This window comes from Staurois parvus, unplaced genomic scaffold (assembly GCF_062004578.1).
Source record: "Staurois parvus isolate SC_StPar_1 unplaced genomic scaffold, SC_StPar_1.0 ptg000254l, whole genome shotgun sequence".
Classification (NCBI taxonomy): Eukaryota; Metazoa; Chordata; class Amphibia; order Anura; family Ranidae; genus Staurois; species Staurois parvus.
The window spans coordinates 1,999,502-2,013,809 of NW_028318050.1; the positions used below are offsets into that span (position 1 = coordinate 1,999,502).

Consider the following 14,308-nt stretch of genomic DNA (forward strand, 5'->3'; position numbering starts at 1 on the left):
TACCACCAAAAGAAAGCTCTATTTGTGTAAAAAAATGCTAAAAATGTAATTTGGGTACAATGCTGCATGACCGCACAATTGTCATTCAAAGTGTGAGAGCGCTGAAAGCTGGCCTGGGCAGGAAGGGGGTGAAAGTGCCCGGTAGGTGAGGGGTTAAACAGGACAAATTACAGAATAAAATATACTTTTTATCTGAAGTAACAATATTTAGTTTTAAATTAATTTAGTTTTTTAATTAAAAAATAAAGGTTTTTGGTTTTTTTTTTTGGTCCAAGGATTGTGAAAAGATTTATTGTTGCAAGGTAATATCAGGAAAAGAAAGATTTTACAATATTACCCGGGTGATTTATTTATTGTACCCAGTTGGTTTTGTTTTACTTTTACGTTTGTTAATGAGCTATTTGATTGTTGCCATGTATTTGCCCCTTGGTTATGTTTTTGATATCCACATTCGTGGCAGATGCATCCATCCAGATTCTCCCCTTTCTGTGGATCTAGACAGCTCCTTGTGAGCCCAGTACAGTGAAGGTGCATGTCAGGCTTGGGAAAGAGGATGGGACCCTGGAAATGCATCGCCTGTTGTCAGTGTAGAAGGTAGTATCTGGAAATGGCAGCTGGAGCTGATTGACAGGCCGATCCTCTGCTGCTTCAGTGAGGATGCCCATGATGGTTTCCTCTGCATTACCTCTGTGCCGCCTGCACCCCGCTGCTGCTGCTGCCTGGGAGATGACCGCTAGGATCACACTGTGGAGACATGCAGCTTCTGCTTCCCACCATCCGTCTCCTGGCTTTAATGAAAGTTGATTTTTTTTTCATTAACCTGCCTGGCGGTCTAACTGATCAATATTTTTGAATGTCAAAGCCGTACATTTTTTTACATGGAAATTTTATTTTTTCCATATTGTAGGCCTGTAATTCTTAGGAATAACTCACTGAAATCTGTCGAACAAGAGTCTAGTAAACATCCCGGGGAGGATAAAGTTTAAAACACAAAATCATAACTTATAATATAATAAATAATAATAATCTATCTATCCATTCAGTGGTATCCAACCCTTGGCGATTGCACGGACCGTCACTCGTAAGCAACTTTTTCCATGAATTCTCTTAGCAATTATTTTACAGGGTAGGTTGCCAGGTCTTTCCCCAACCCCCACCATGCAGGAGATCCCACATGGCCAGGGAGGAAACTAGGACAATTTAGACAGGAGCCAATTAACCTTCCAGCATGTCTTTGGAGTGTGGGAGGAAACCAGAGTACCCAGAGGAAACCCAGGCAAGCACAGGGAGAACACGCAAACTCCATGCAGGAGGCGCCATGGTCAGGAATCAAACCCATGACCCATTTACTGCACGGCAGATGTGCTAACCACTAATCCATTGTGCTGCCCAATATAATAATAATAAATGTAATTCAATGATATAATCAAACCAAAAACACTGAAATGTGAAATATAGCGCCAAGTTCGCACATCGCTGAGCAAAGTCGCAGAATCGTTTTCAGTGTCTGATGAGGAATTTCCCCCACAAATCATTATCACTCAATTCTGCAAGTGGTTCTAATTCTCTGGCTGCTCCCATCCATACCAAGCACTTTGGGTCTGGTATGGATTTTCAGGGGAACTCCCACGTCAAAATGTAAAAAATAAAAAGGGCGTGGGGGTCCCCCCCAAAATTCATCCTGGACCCTTATGCAGTCCGGCAGGACAAGCGAGCGCCCCCCCCCCTCTAAACCATACCAGGCCACATGCCCTCACCCTCAACATGGGGGGTGTTATTGGGCAGGGGGACTCCCCCTACCAAAGCACCCTGTCCCCATGTTGATGGGCACAAGGGCCTCTTCCCCACAACCCTGGCCTGTGATTGTGGGGGTCTGCGGGCGGGGGGCTTATCAGAATCTGGAAGCCCCCTTTAACAAGGGGGACCTAAGATCATGCCCCCCCATGTGAATGAGTATGGTCCCCCTACTCATTCACAAAACACAAAACGTATAGTGTGAAAAAAGACAGGACAGGGTCTTTGAGAAGTCCTTTATTGAAAGAAAAAACTAAAAGAATGTCCCTGCAGTAGACCCAACGTCAGTCATGATGTCTGCCGCTGACCGGAAATCATAATTTTACAGAAAGGTTCCGTTCTCAACGATGGCTCCCAGCTGTCTGCCTCTGAACTGGCTTAACAGTTCTTAAATATGTAAGGGGTGGGGCCACCCAGTGACATCACGCGTGTGGCCACACCTCCTTGTGATATCATTGACCCAGCATGCCCCGGTTGATGCCACAAGGAGGTGGGGCCACACGTGTGATGTCACTGGGTGGCCCCGTCCCTTACATATTTAAGAACTGTCAAGCCAGCGGAGCAGGCAGACGGCTGGGAGCCAGCGTCGGGACCGGAGCCTTTTTATTTCTTCTGGGTATTGGCGGCAGCGGCTGGCATAGTGATTGGATCTACTTCGGGGGACATTCTTTTATTTTTCTTCATTTAATAAAGGACTTATTAGACTGTCTCCTGTCTTATTTCACAATACACATTTTTTTGTGAATGGGTAACGGTACCATGTACCCCATACTCATTCACATGGGGGGCTGGGATCTGGGGGCCCCCTTGCTAAAGAGGGCTTCCAGATTCTGATAAGCCCCCTGCCTGCAGATCCGTACAACCACAGGCCAGGGTTGTGGTGAAGATGCCCTTTCCCCATGGGGCCCCCTGCCCCAAAGCACCCCCCCATGTTGAGGGCATGTGGCCTGGTATGGTTCAGGAGGGAAGGGGGCGCTCGCTCTTCCTCTCCCCTTTGCTGACCTGCCGGGCTGCATGCTCAGATAAGGGTCTGATATGCATCTTGGGGGGGCACACCATTTTTTTTAAATTTTGGCGTGGGGGTTCCTCTCAAAACCCATATTAGACCCGAAGTTCTTGGTATGAATGGAGGGGGGACCCCACGTTGTTGTTTTATTTATTATGGTGCCGGTTTTTAAATGTAATTACCGCTTTTTTTTTTCTTCACTATAGCTCAGAGATTCAGCTGTCACTTTCCCCCCAGCTAAAAGAAAGTGTTTTTAGTTTATTTCCCTGAGTTAAAAGAAACAATATTTCTTTTACCTCCAGGGACAGTGACAGCTAATTCTGTGAGCTATAGTGAAGAAAAAAAAAGCCGGCAATTGCATTTAAAAATCGGCACCGACATACACTTCATACTGCGAAAACAAATTCATAAACCGAGGCGTTATTTTCAATGGATTTTCATTCATAAACCGAAAAGTACGTTAACTGAGGCGTTCATAAACCGAGGAACACCTGTACATACATTTCCATGGGTGCGATAGAAAAGGTAACAAAAAGATAGAGAAGACAAATGATTGAGGACAATGCACAATATTTATCATCGAGGTTTTATTATAGGAAAGCAGCACTGGAAGGCGCTCCCTGGTGACAACTTCCATTTTATACCATCGGCATTGTGATAGTAATACAAATAATAGTTATATCTGACAATCCAATAAAAACCTCCTTTCACGTTGTGAGTGCGGCCTGTGCGCTGGTCGTCTTTTGCAAAATCTTTTTGGATTCCCAGCATGCTTTGCGTTTCTCTTCCATTTCTAAAGACTACATATCCCATGGTACATTGCTGCCTGTAAGAAATGATTCCTCTATGGACTCCGCCTCCTGAACTTATTACCTCTGTAGTTCAGAAGGCAGGCTCTGTGAATTGTGTGACACAGCCTACTCACGGGGCATAGAGACTACGTGTCACAGAATTCAAGTAAATGTGTGGGATCTTCACCAAATAAACGCAAACGTCAAGATGGTTCAGAATAATAGGAGCAGAGTAGAAATCATTGGAATACAATGTGCAAATTATTATAGAATTTTACAATTTGACCAAAGACAAGAGAAGGGAGGACAGAATTGTGAAAAGGAGAGCACCATGGAAACGTGAGCTGTGAGGATGGTACACACTTTGATGCATCAAATCAACCTTACAGGTAATGTATTTTTTAGGAGTCATCCATGGTAAGACCTTTACAGTGTTACTAAACCCCCAACAGTACAATCAGTCTGTAGATGCAGTAAAGCGTCCTTGTTATACTCACTGTGGGACCTAAGGGGTTAATCCTCTGCATTGGGTAAAAAGCTGGTTGATAGTGACTTCTGATCCTTCCCTTTTCCACAGTTCATCTCCCGATAGAATAGAGCCTTGGTGGCAAGCTGCGCATAATTGCATTTCCATGTTGTGTGTACTGTGGGAGACCAGATATAGTGAATGCGGGGTCTGGGGAGAGCGGATATAGTGAATGCGGGGTCCGGGGAGAGCGGATATAGTGAATGCGGGGTCCGGGGAGACCAGATCTAGTGAATGCGGGGTCCGGGGAGAGCGGATATAGTGAATGCGGGGTCCGGGGAGGGCGGATATAGTGAATGCGGGGTCCGGGGAGACCAGATCTAGTGAATGCGGGGTCTGGGGAGAGCGAATATAGTGAATGCGGGGTCCGGGGAGAGCGGATATAGTGAATGCGGGGTCCGGGGAGACCAGATCTAGTGAATGCGGGGTCCGGGGAGAGCGGATATAGTGAATGCGGGGTCCGGGGAGAGCGGATATAGTGAATGCGGGGTCCGGGGAGAGCGGATATAGTGAATGCGGGGTTCGGGGAGACCAGATCTAGTGAATGCAGGGTCTGGGGAGAGCGGATATAGTGAATGCGGGGTCCGGGGAGAACGGATATAGTGAATGCAGGGTCCGGGGAGAGCGGATATAGTGAATGCGGGGTCCAGGGAGAGCAGATATAGTGAATGCAGAGTTCGGGGAGACCAGATCTAGTGAATGCGGGGTCTGGGGAGAGCGGATATAGTGAATGCGGGGTCCGGAAAGAGCGGATATAGTGAATGCAGGGTCCGGGGAGAGCTGATATAGTGAATGCAGGGTCTGGGGAGATCAGATATAGTGAATGCAGGGTCCGGGGAGAGCGGATATAGTGAGTGAAGGGTCCGGGGAGAGCGGATATAGTGAATGCAGGGTCCAGGGAGAGCGGATATAGTGAGTGAAGGGTCCGGGGAGAGCGGATATAGTGAGTGAAGGGTCCTGGGAGACCAAACATAGTGAATACAGGGTCTGGGGAGAGTGGATATAGTGAATGCAGGGTCCGGGGAGAGCGGATATAGTGAATGCAGGGTCAGGGGAGACCAGATATAGTGAATGCAGGGTCCGGGGAGAGCGGATATAGTGAATGCAGGGTCAGGGGAGACCAGATATAGTGAATGCAGGGTTCGGGGAGAGCAGATATAGTGAATGCAGGGTCCGGGGAGAGCAGACATAGTGAATGCAGGGTTCAGGGAGAGTGGATACAGTGAATGCGGGGTCCGGGGAGAGCGGATATAGTGAATGCAGGGTCCAGGGACAGCGGATATAGTGAATGCAGGGTCCGGGGAGAGCGGATATAGTGAGTGAAGGGTCCGGGGAGAGCGGATATAGTGAATGCAGGGTCCGGGGAGAGCGGATATAGTGAATGAAGGGTCCGGGGAGAGCGGATATAGTGAGTGAAGGGTCCTGGGAGACCAAACATAGTGAATACAGGGTCTGGGGAGAGCGGATATAGTGAATGCAGGGTCCGGGGAGAGCGGATATAGTGAATGCAGGGTCAGGGGAGACCAGATATAGTGAATGCGGGGTCTGGGGAGAGTGGATATAGTGAATGCAGGGTCCGGGGAGAGCGGATATAGTGAATGCAGGGTCAGGGGAGACCAGATATAGTGAATGCGGGGTCTGGGGAGAGTGGATATAGTGAATGCAGGGTCCGGGGAGAGCGGATATAGTGAATGCAGGGTCAGGGGAGACCAGATATAGTGAATGCAGGGTCCGGGGAGAGCGGATATAGTGAATGCAGGGTCAGGGGAGAGCAGATATAGTGAATGCAGGGTCCGGGGAGAGCGGATATAGTGAATGCAGGGTCCGGGGAGAGCAGACATAGTGAATGCAGGGTCCGGGGAGAGCGGATATAGTGAATGCAGGGTTCAGGGAGAGTGGATACAGTGAATGCGGGGTTCGGGGAGACAGGATATAGTGAATGCAGAGTCCGGGGTGAGTGGATATAGTAAATGCAGGGTCCGGGGAGAGCGGATATAGTGAATGCAGGGTCCAGGGACAGCGGATATAGTGAATGCAGGGTCCGGGGAGAGCGGATATAGTGAATGCAGGGTCCGGGGAGAGCGGATATAGTGAACGCAGGGTCCGGGGAGAGCGGATATAGTGAATGCAGGGTCCAGGGACAGCGGATATAGTGAATGCAGGGTCCGGGGTGAGTGGATATAGTAAATGCAGAGTCCGGGGTGAGTGGATATAGTAAATGCAGGGTCCGGGGAGAGCGGATATAGTGAATGCAGGGTCCGGGGAGAGCGGATATAGTGAATGCAGGGTCCAGGGACAGCGGATATAGTGAATGCAGGGTCCGGGGAGAGCGGATATAGTGAATGCAGGGTCCGTATGGTGACGTTTTTTTTGACATGCACCTCCAGAACGTGAGAGCATTTCGTATGTTTTATTGCTTAATAAACGTTTAAAAGGATAAAGCGCTGTGTTGAGATCTTTTTAATGAGGAATACGGATGACACCAAGACGTTTATCAGGAGGGAGCTCACTTTGCAGTCTTCATTCAACAAGCTGATCTTCTGAGTCCAATTGGGACCAAAAGTGCAGTTAGACCGTAACATTGTACAATGTGAAGTCACACTGTGTGAGGTGCAGATTCATGGTGGAGGATGTATTCTCCCTGGAATCTGTGACAGCTGCACATATTTTTCGTTATCCACAGGAGGGTTCACAGAAGAACACTACTTTGATTGGACTTGAGTTTATAATGACTTTTTGGTTGATTCAATAATTATTTCTTGTTTTTGTGATTTTTGGTTTTCGTATTATATTCTAAATGTTCACATTTCTTGATTTATAGGCATTGTGCAATGTTGATGTGGCACAGCATTTTTTTCTTCACCTTTTATTCTTATTATTATTTGCCCCACTGAGACATGGGTTGTGTGCACGGCTACAGTATTCATATGTTACTGATATTTATATTTTTGTTTTTTATTCACCATAGTAAGCGCTTGAGTTATTTAATTTATATTGGTGGTTACACCTATGAATAGGCTACTATGTAGTTGTTTGGGCAACTATGCCTCTCTATGGACTATTACGTCTCAGTTATGGGCTACCAAATTTTTGTATCAGGGATTGTACCTCTTGTATGACTGCACCCTTGGGTGGGCTCCAACACCACTGTATGGACTCCTGCACCTCTAAGTGTGACTACAGCTTTCTAGGGGAACTCTACCTTTGTATGGGCTTCTATACCTCTGTACAGGTAACTACACATCTTTAGGGTGACTATACCCTCAAATCAGGGGCGGTCTGACAACTCATGGGGCCACCGGGCAATAGGGGATCATGGGGCCCCTGTGTCCTTGCCCAAACTCATAAAAGCCTATGAAAAAGGTATCAGGGGCATCTCATGGGGCCCCCTACTGACCCCGGGCCCTCAGGCGTAAGACCACGGAGGAGCACTGAGAAGCCACAATGTAAGAGGTCTAGAAATAAAGTTCCTTGGTTAACATAGAGACCATACAGGGAATCTGCTTCTGGCCGAACTTCCCCTCGTATTTGGTGGCCACCAGGTTGTTGACCCGAAGCAGGATATGATTCATCTCCAGCTGCTTCCCATATTGGTTAAGAACATCACAGAGGGCCTGTATGAACCAGCTGCCCTCGTCTGTATTCCTCCAGCAAACGTAGCCTATGCAGAAAGACACAGGAGCGTATTACAATGCTTGCCATTTCAAAGGTGGACAAGCCTTTAAAGTGAACCTTCCTATTCCTCTAAAGAGTGGTACCTAGCAGCGGTTCATAATTCACGCCACCACTTCACTTTCACCAAAATGTACATCTAAGCAGACCTATAGTGTACCCAAAACAAAAAAAAAGTTTTGGCTTTAGATGGAGTGATTAAAACCCGGTCAGTGTATCCAATTGGAGAAATTTCCCTTCACATTCTCTTACAGTGAGTGTAGAGGTTGCTACTCAACACCTTTCAAAGTGTATGTGGGGGGGGGGGGGGATTCTCCTTTTGGACAGGTGACACTGGAACAGTCCTTTTGTTCCATGGAACAATTTCCCATCCATTCCCATTCTTGTGACAACTGTAAAATTGTGGAATATATATATATACATACATACATACAGACACACACACATATATACACGCACACACACACACATATATACACGCACACACACACACATATATACACGCACACACACACATATATACACACACACACACGCACACACAGTATTTTCTGGCGTATAGGACTACTTTTTATACTTAAAAATATACCCCAAAAATTGGGGGTCGTCTTATACGCCGGATATAAAATGTGAACCTTGAGTTTGTTTGGGTCAAGCTGGCTGGATGTGCAGTAATGTACATACAGTGTACCGCGCTGAGCCAAGCTGGCTCAAAACAAATGTCCCTATGAGAGATTAATCTGTCAGCCCGCTGGATGTGCGGTATATACAGTATACTGCGCTGAGCCAAGCGGTTTCAAAACATACCGGTACGTCCCGACTGTAATCAGCCCACTGGATGCATGTATGTACAGTAGCTGCGGCTACATACAGTATACACTGGGCCAGGGGCGGACTGACCATTTGGAAATTCGGGCACTGCCCGAGGGCCCAGGGTCAGTAGGGGGCCCCATGAGATGCCCCTGGTACCTTTTTCATAGGCTTTTTTGAGTTTGGGCAAGGACACAGGGGCCCCATGATCCCCTATTGCCCGGGGGCCTCATGAGTTGCCAGTCCGCCCCTGCACTGGGCCAATCACGGCGAGTGATGTATTCTACTAATGAAGCCGGCTCGAATGATATTGTTTAAAAGGAATTGGAGCAAAAAGTTTTTTGCTTAGAATCTAGATTTGACTAGCAGTAAGGCAAATGGCATGTTGCATAAAAACTGCAGCTACAACCATTTTATGCTCCAGAGTCTCTGTTTTCAGAAAAGATTTAATATTTTGGGGTTAAACCACTTCACCTCCCACACCTGTTCACCTCCAATGTATGACCAGAGCAATTTTTACATCTTTTAGAGAAGTTTTCATTTTAATATAAATAGTGTTGCTGCACATTTTATTCCGGAATTTGTCCTGTTTAAATTATGATTATTGTATAAAGCAATGCAAAAGGTATGTACACCTAAAATGTTTTATTTTTTTTTTATTTTTTTATTTAAAAAAAAAAAAAGGGAAATGTGTAAAAATAACAAAAAAAAGTTTAAATATTAATAGTTAGAATAGTAAAAAAATTAGCAGGAAAATAATAGTTGAAGAGAGAAGAATAAAGAGTTAATTAGGCTGATTAAAGTAAGCTAAGGGTTAATAAAGGGTGAAGCAGAGGAGCATTTTAACTTTTTTTTTACTTTGCTTTAAATGACATCATCTGCAGATCGAAGTTCATCCCTTTGACCTGCTGATGTATGAACAGAAAGATCTAAAAAAGTAACAATGTTACATTGCATCTTTTTAGATTTTGTATCTGTGTAAGCGTTATTTATAAACACAGATTCACAAATGCTTTTTTAAACCCCGCTTCACACTGGTGCTACTTGGCATGTTACTTATGACATGCAGAGTCGCACGACAAGTGAAAACACATTCATTTCAATGGCAGCTGTTCCAATCAACTTTTTAAAAGATTCCTGCACCAACTTGATGCCACTTGAATGCAACTTAAGAGTCCCTTGGACTAATATTGTATGAAAGTGGCAAGAAAGTTGCACTGGCAATTGCAAGAAAAAAGGGGTTCTCAGAAGTAGAAATGAGGCTGACAGCTGAAGCTGCCGACACCTTCTTATACAACCGTCCCAGCTTTGCATAATCAAAGCTGACAATTACCGAATGCTGGGAATGGGGTCCCAGAAGCAGGGCAGAGAGACTGGACATGCTACACACGTCCGGTGTACAATGAGGAGTTTTATTTTGGGCACCAAAAGTCTGGAACTTGTTAATGTACATTTTAGTATGTGTGCGCAAAATGAAAAATATTAGCTTCAGCAGTGAAAGGGTTACGTAAGCCCCGCTTTTCAAAAAAGATCTAAGAAAGACCAATTTTAAAGCAGAATTCCAGGTTTACTTTGACTTTAGTTAGATTGGGTCAAGTTGGCCAAAACAATTTCCATCACTAACAGATGCAGCCGCTCTGTACTATACTGTTGTAGGATCAGCTACATACAGCGAGTGGCGCTGTGCTCCAGCAGTAACTTGGGTGACTTCCTGTCTGCTGCTGGAATTAGACAGATGGTCTGAAGGTTCCTCAACCATCCAGGACTCTCCACCATACAAAACTGATTTGCTTAGGTGGAGAGGAAGGTGGATGGGGTCACCATTTCGAACTCTGCCTATTACAGAAAGTCTTTGTCAGGAATCCCAGAGATCACCATGGCGCACGAATCTGCACAGTCATAGGATCCCAACAAGACATACAGGCAGGCGGGCACTAGGACCCAGGCGCGCCTGTCACCAATGATGGTCGGGCAGGCACTAGGACCCAGGCGCGCCTGTTGGCGCCGGGCTATTTAAACCAGCTCGTGCAATGCTCACATTGCCGTATGGTCTTCATTCCCTGCTCATCTGTTCCTGCGTGAGATACCTTGTTGCCGACCCTGCTTGATCCTGACCTCTGCTGACCATCTCCTGCTCTGATCCCTGGCTCGTCTGACTATTCCTTTGCTTACTCCTGATTACCTGACCTCCTGTTGCTGAAACCTGGCTTGTGACCCGACTACTCTCTGTCTGCTGCTCTGTACCGTTCTGCCTCTGCTGTTACCGACCCGGCCTGCTTGACTACGCTACACGTACTCTGTCATCCATCCATCCTGCACGGATCCAGTCACCACTGCCCAGGTCTGCCAGCCTCTTCACATCAGGCTCTCTTCCGATACATACCTCCGGCGGTTCCCTCTACCACAGTCGGGTGCACTCAGGGGTCGCGACCTGGTCTCAGTCTGCTCCAAGTCCATCCCCACCATCAGGGGCCCTGGTGAATAAGCAGACTGGGGCTTAGACCCCGCGCCCTGGGGAATCCCATTCTGTGGGTTGCTAGAGATACTGCCGGATGGTTCAAGACAGTCTTTTATTGAATGATAAAAGTAGAAGACATCTCCTGAATGGTGGAGAAACACTGAGGCTGACTGAATTTAGTTGTGGTAGCAGATGGCCAGTTACCTGTACTGCTGCTTAAGGTTTGTAGCTGTTGCCACTACTCTCTAGTACAGCACACACAGCGGCCTCATCATTCTGTAATGGAAATTGTTCGCTTGGGCCAGTATGACTATTTAAATTCAGAGTAAACCTGGAATTCTACTATAAGTATCTCTGTCGTATTAGAGGACTCTACCTGGTACGGTGGAGTAGAAACAAAGGAAGTCCGCCTCCACTGGGATCCTGTCTCCAGAATGGGCATCCACCTCCAGGGAGCTGTTGGCTGGTCCATCGTCTGTCTGCACCCCCTTGTCATGCTTTGGACCTTGGCAAGCCTGAAATAGACATTCAATTCATGACATTAATTTGCAGCTTCTCCTGTGGATTACAGGACTGCTTTCTCGTACTGTTGGCTAGTGTCGATTGACTAGTCCAAGCTGGGGAAAGATCCTGACTTTCAAGTCGTGATCCACCCAGTTGCCTGGACCAGTAGATGGCTCACTCAACCTCTCAGCAAGATGCTGAGCCAGATGCTCCTGCCTCTCCACAGCCTGCAACTCCAGTCAGCACTGGTTAGGGCAAAACAAAACAACAGTCACTGACAGACTGTTCACAGAACACTGAGAACTGAGCGATCAACGATCTTTGATCGATCAGTTCCCAGTCTTGGAGATGGCAGGGGACAGATGCTGCATCCACCTAGGTGAGTAAAATAAAAAGCCAAAAACCACACTTCTCTTTTAATTGTATTGGATACGGAAGGCAGCGAATTCTGGCAGGAGATTGGGAATTCATGGGCTGGCAATGCAAATCAAAGTAACACCAAATCCAAAATTACTTCCTTTTCCCTTCCTCCACCAACACTGGCACAGCATGCAATGTCTTAGGGAATATGTAGTGCCCTCTAGGTAGATAGGCTTTGTTGTTTTTTTAGTTAGAGGCTGGGTAGCAGCTTAGGATGAGTCGAACTGAGAGTGAGGTAGTGAGGTCACCTCAGGACAGGCTGGGAGGCTCTAACAGGTCAGGGCTTCTGGTGCCCTCCCACCTTTCCAAAAGCTTAGAAAACTGTCTAAAACGGGTGGAGGCCCAGATCTGCATGTTTAGGGGACTTTGGTCAAACCCCTGGGAACAGGTCGGGCATGGTGACCAAGGGCGACACATAAATGTGGCAGAGTCTGTGCAGCAAGGCAGTGTTGGGTGAAAGACAGACTGAGAGAAAGGCTGGCATGTGGAACCTGGGAGGGAGCCCCTGGGAGGGGAGCCAAGCTACAGGCTGGTTGCTGGGACAGAAGGGTCTCCACTGTCCCTCTGTCTCCTAGGGTGGATGACCTGTATGTCGGGAAGAAGCCAGCCCAGCGAAAAAGGCCTGAAAGCAGTTTTACCCGGCAGGCAAACAGGACTGGACAGTGAGTACTTCTACACCCCCTACAGTTCCTTGGGCATCCCATATACCTTTGGATCCCATCCAAGTTGTTAACTCCTTAGTAAAATAGTCCTTGAGCTGGTTTTAGTTTTTCAGTTGACTGTGCAAGTGGAAATGTGAAGAAAATGTGTGTTGCCTGGCCATGCATAGCTTAGGGGGACCCAAATCTCAGCGACTCCTATGGGGATAGTGCTACATATATCGAAAGCCCAAATTGTTTTTGGATGGAGGGAGGAATAGAGGGGAAATCTTCCAAGAAGGACTCCTGTTCCGGTGCCAACGGTTCTCTCCACTTTGAAAAGATTTACTCCCACTTCCTGTTATGTCTCTGGGACAGGAAGTGAAAAAACAAGGATCTTAACTCTGTCCTACTCTATCCATGACACTGCACTTGCTCTAATGACAATATGAAAAAAAAAATTGTGACACTGCAATTGTGACACTGCACACAACATCTATATGAATGACAGCCCTCACTACTGGTAATGTGATTGGTCACAGTAATCATATGGTACAGGGCTGCGCACAAGACAAGCAAGCAGGAGGATGCACCCTCACATCCTCCCAGAATGATGCTTGTCCCACCTAGCCATTCATCTACAGTGGTGGAAAGAAGGTAACATTCTAGCAGGAAATCACTAAGATATATATATCAGCTCAGTGCCCATCTTACCTGGATAAAGAAGAGTTTTGGTTTCCCGACCAGACTTTCACATTTATCTCCTCGGAAAAGTGTTGTCAGAGTTTTTATAGGTATCAGCCCATCTTTGCCGTAGATCTGACCCTCCTCACCGTGGCTCAGGAGGATGTAGGCAAAGCAAGCGCTGTCCCGGTGGTTGGAGTTCGCCTCTAACAAGAGAAAGGACAACATCTGTTATTTCTTCCATCGTTTCTGGTCCTCCGCCACAATGTATACTGAAGAGGAACTGCAACACGTTACTACAAGCTCACTTGTTGTTGTCATATTCACCTAAAAGTCACTTTTCCTGGCAATGTTACAGGTTTTCTGTTCCAGATTTGATTTTTGGGTTAGAGTAGAGATTTCCTGAATTTAAAATATTGGCACACAGATAAGATCATTTATTTACTTTCCAGGTTGGTCTGAATAACATTAAATATACAGTATGTGAGTCCCACACCTCCTCCGCATTGACACTGCCTGGACACAGTGGTGTCACTAGGGTTGGTGTCACCCTCAACACCAAAATATTTATTCCCACTTTCTGAAAGTGCGACAAAGATGCAGAACACGGGACTTTTGGTGCGCTTTCACAATAATCAGGAAAAAAAATGCACAGCCTAATAAAAATCAAAAGCAGCTATACCTGTGGGTAAAATGCAAGAAAACCCATTACATTACACAGCCCCTGCTCCTCTGGACCCCTTTACATTCTACAGCCCCTGCTCCTCTGGACCCCTTTACATTCTACAGCCCCTGCTCCCCTGGACCCCTTTACATTCTACAACCCCTGCTCCTCTGGACCCCTTTACATTCTACAGCCCCTGCTCCTCTGGACCCCTTTACATTACACAGCCCCTTGCTCCTCTGGACCCCTTTACATTCTACAACCCCTGCTCCTCTGGACCCCTTTACATTCTACAGCCCCTGCTCCTCTGAACCCCTTTACATTACACAGCCCCTGCTCCT

The 14,308-nt window shown here is 46.7% G+C and overlaps 1 pseudogene across 1 annotated transcript; it reads right to left on the bottom strand.

Annotated features, from left to right (window-relative positions):
• Nucleotides 1-6,323: 6,323 nt before the first annotated feature.
• Nucleotides 6,324-13,531, bottom strand: LOC149459580 (caspase-7 pseudogene; annotated as a pseudogene). Its single transcript, XR_016313258.1, has 3 exons — nucleotides 13,334-13,531; nucleotides 11,434-11,572; nucleotides 6,324-7,778 (listed from the first exon to the last, which is right to left on the bottom strand). The product of XR_016313258.1 is annotated as a caspase-7 pseudogene (transcript).
• Nucleotides 13,532-14,308: the final 777 nt, after the last annotated feature.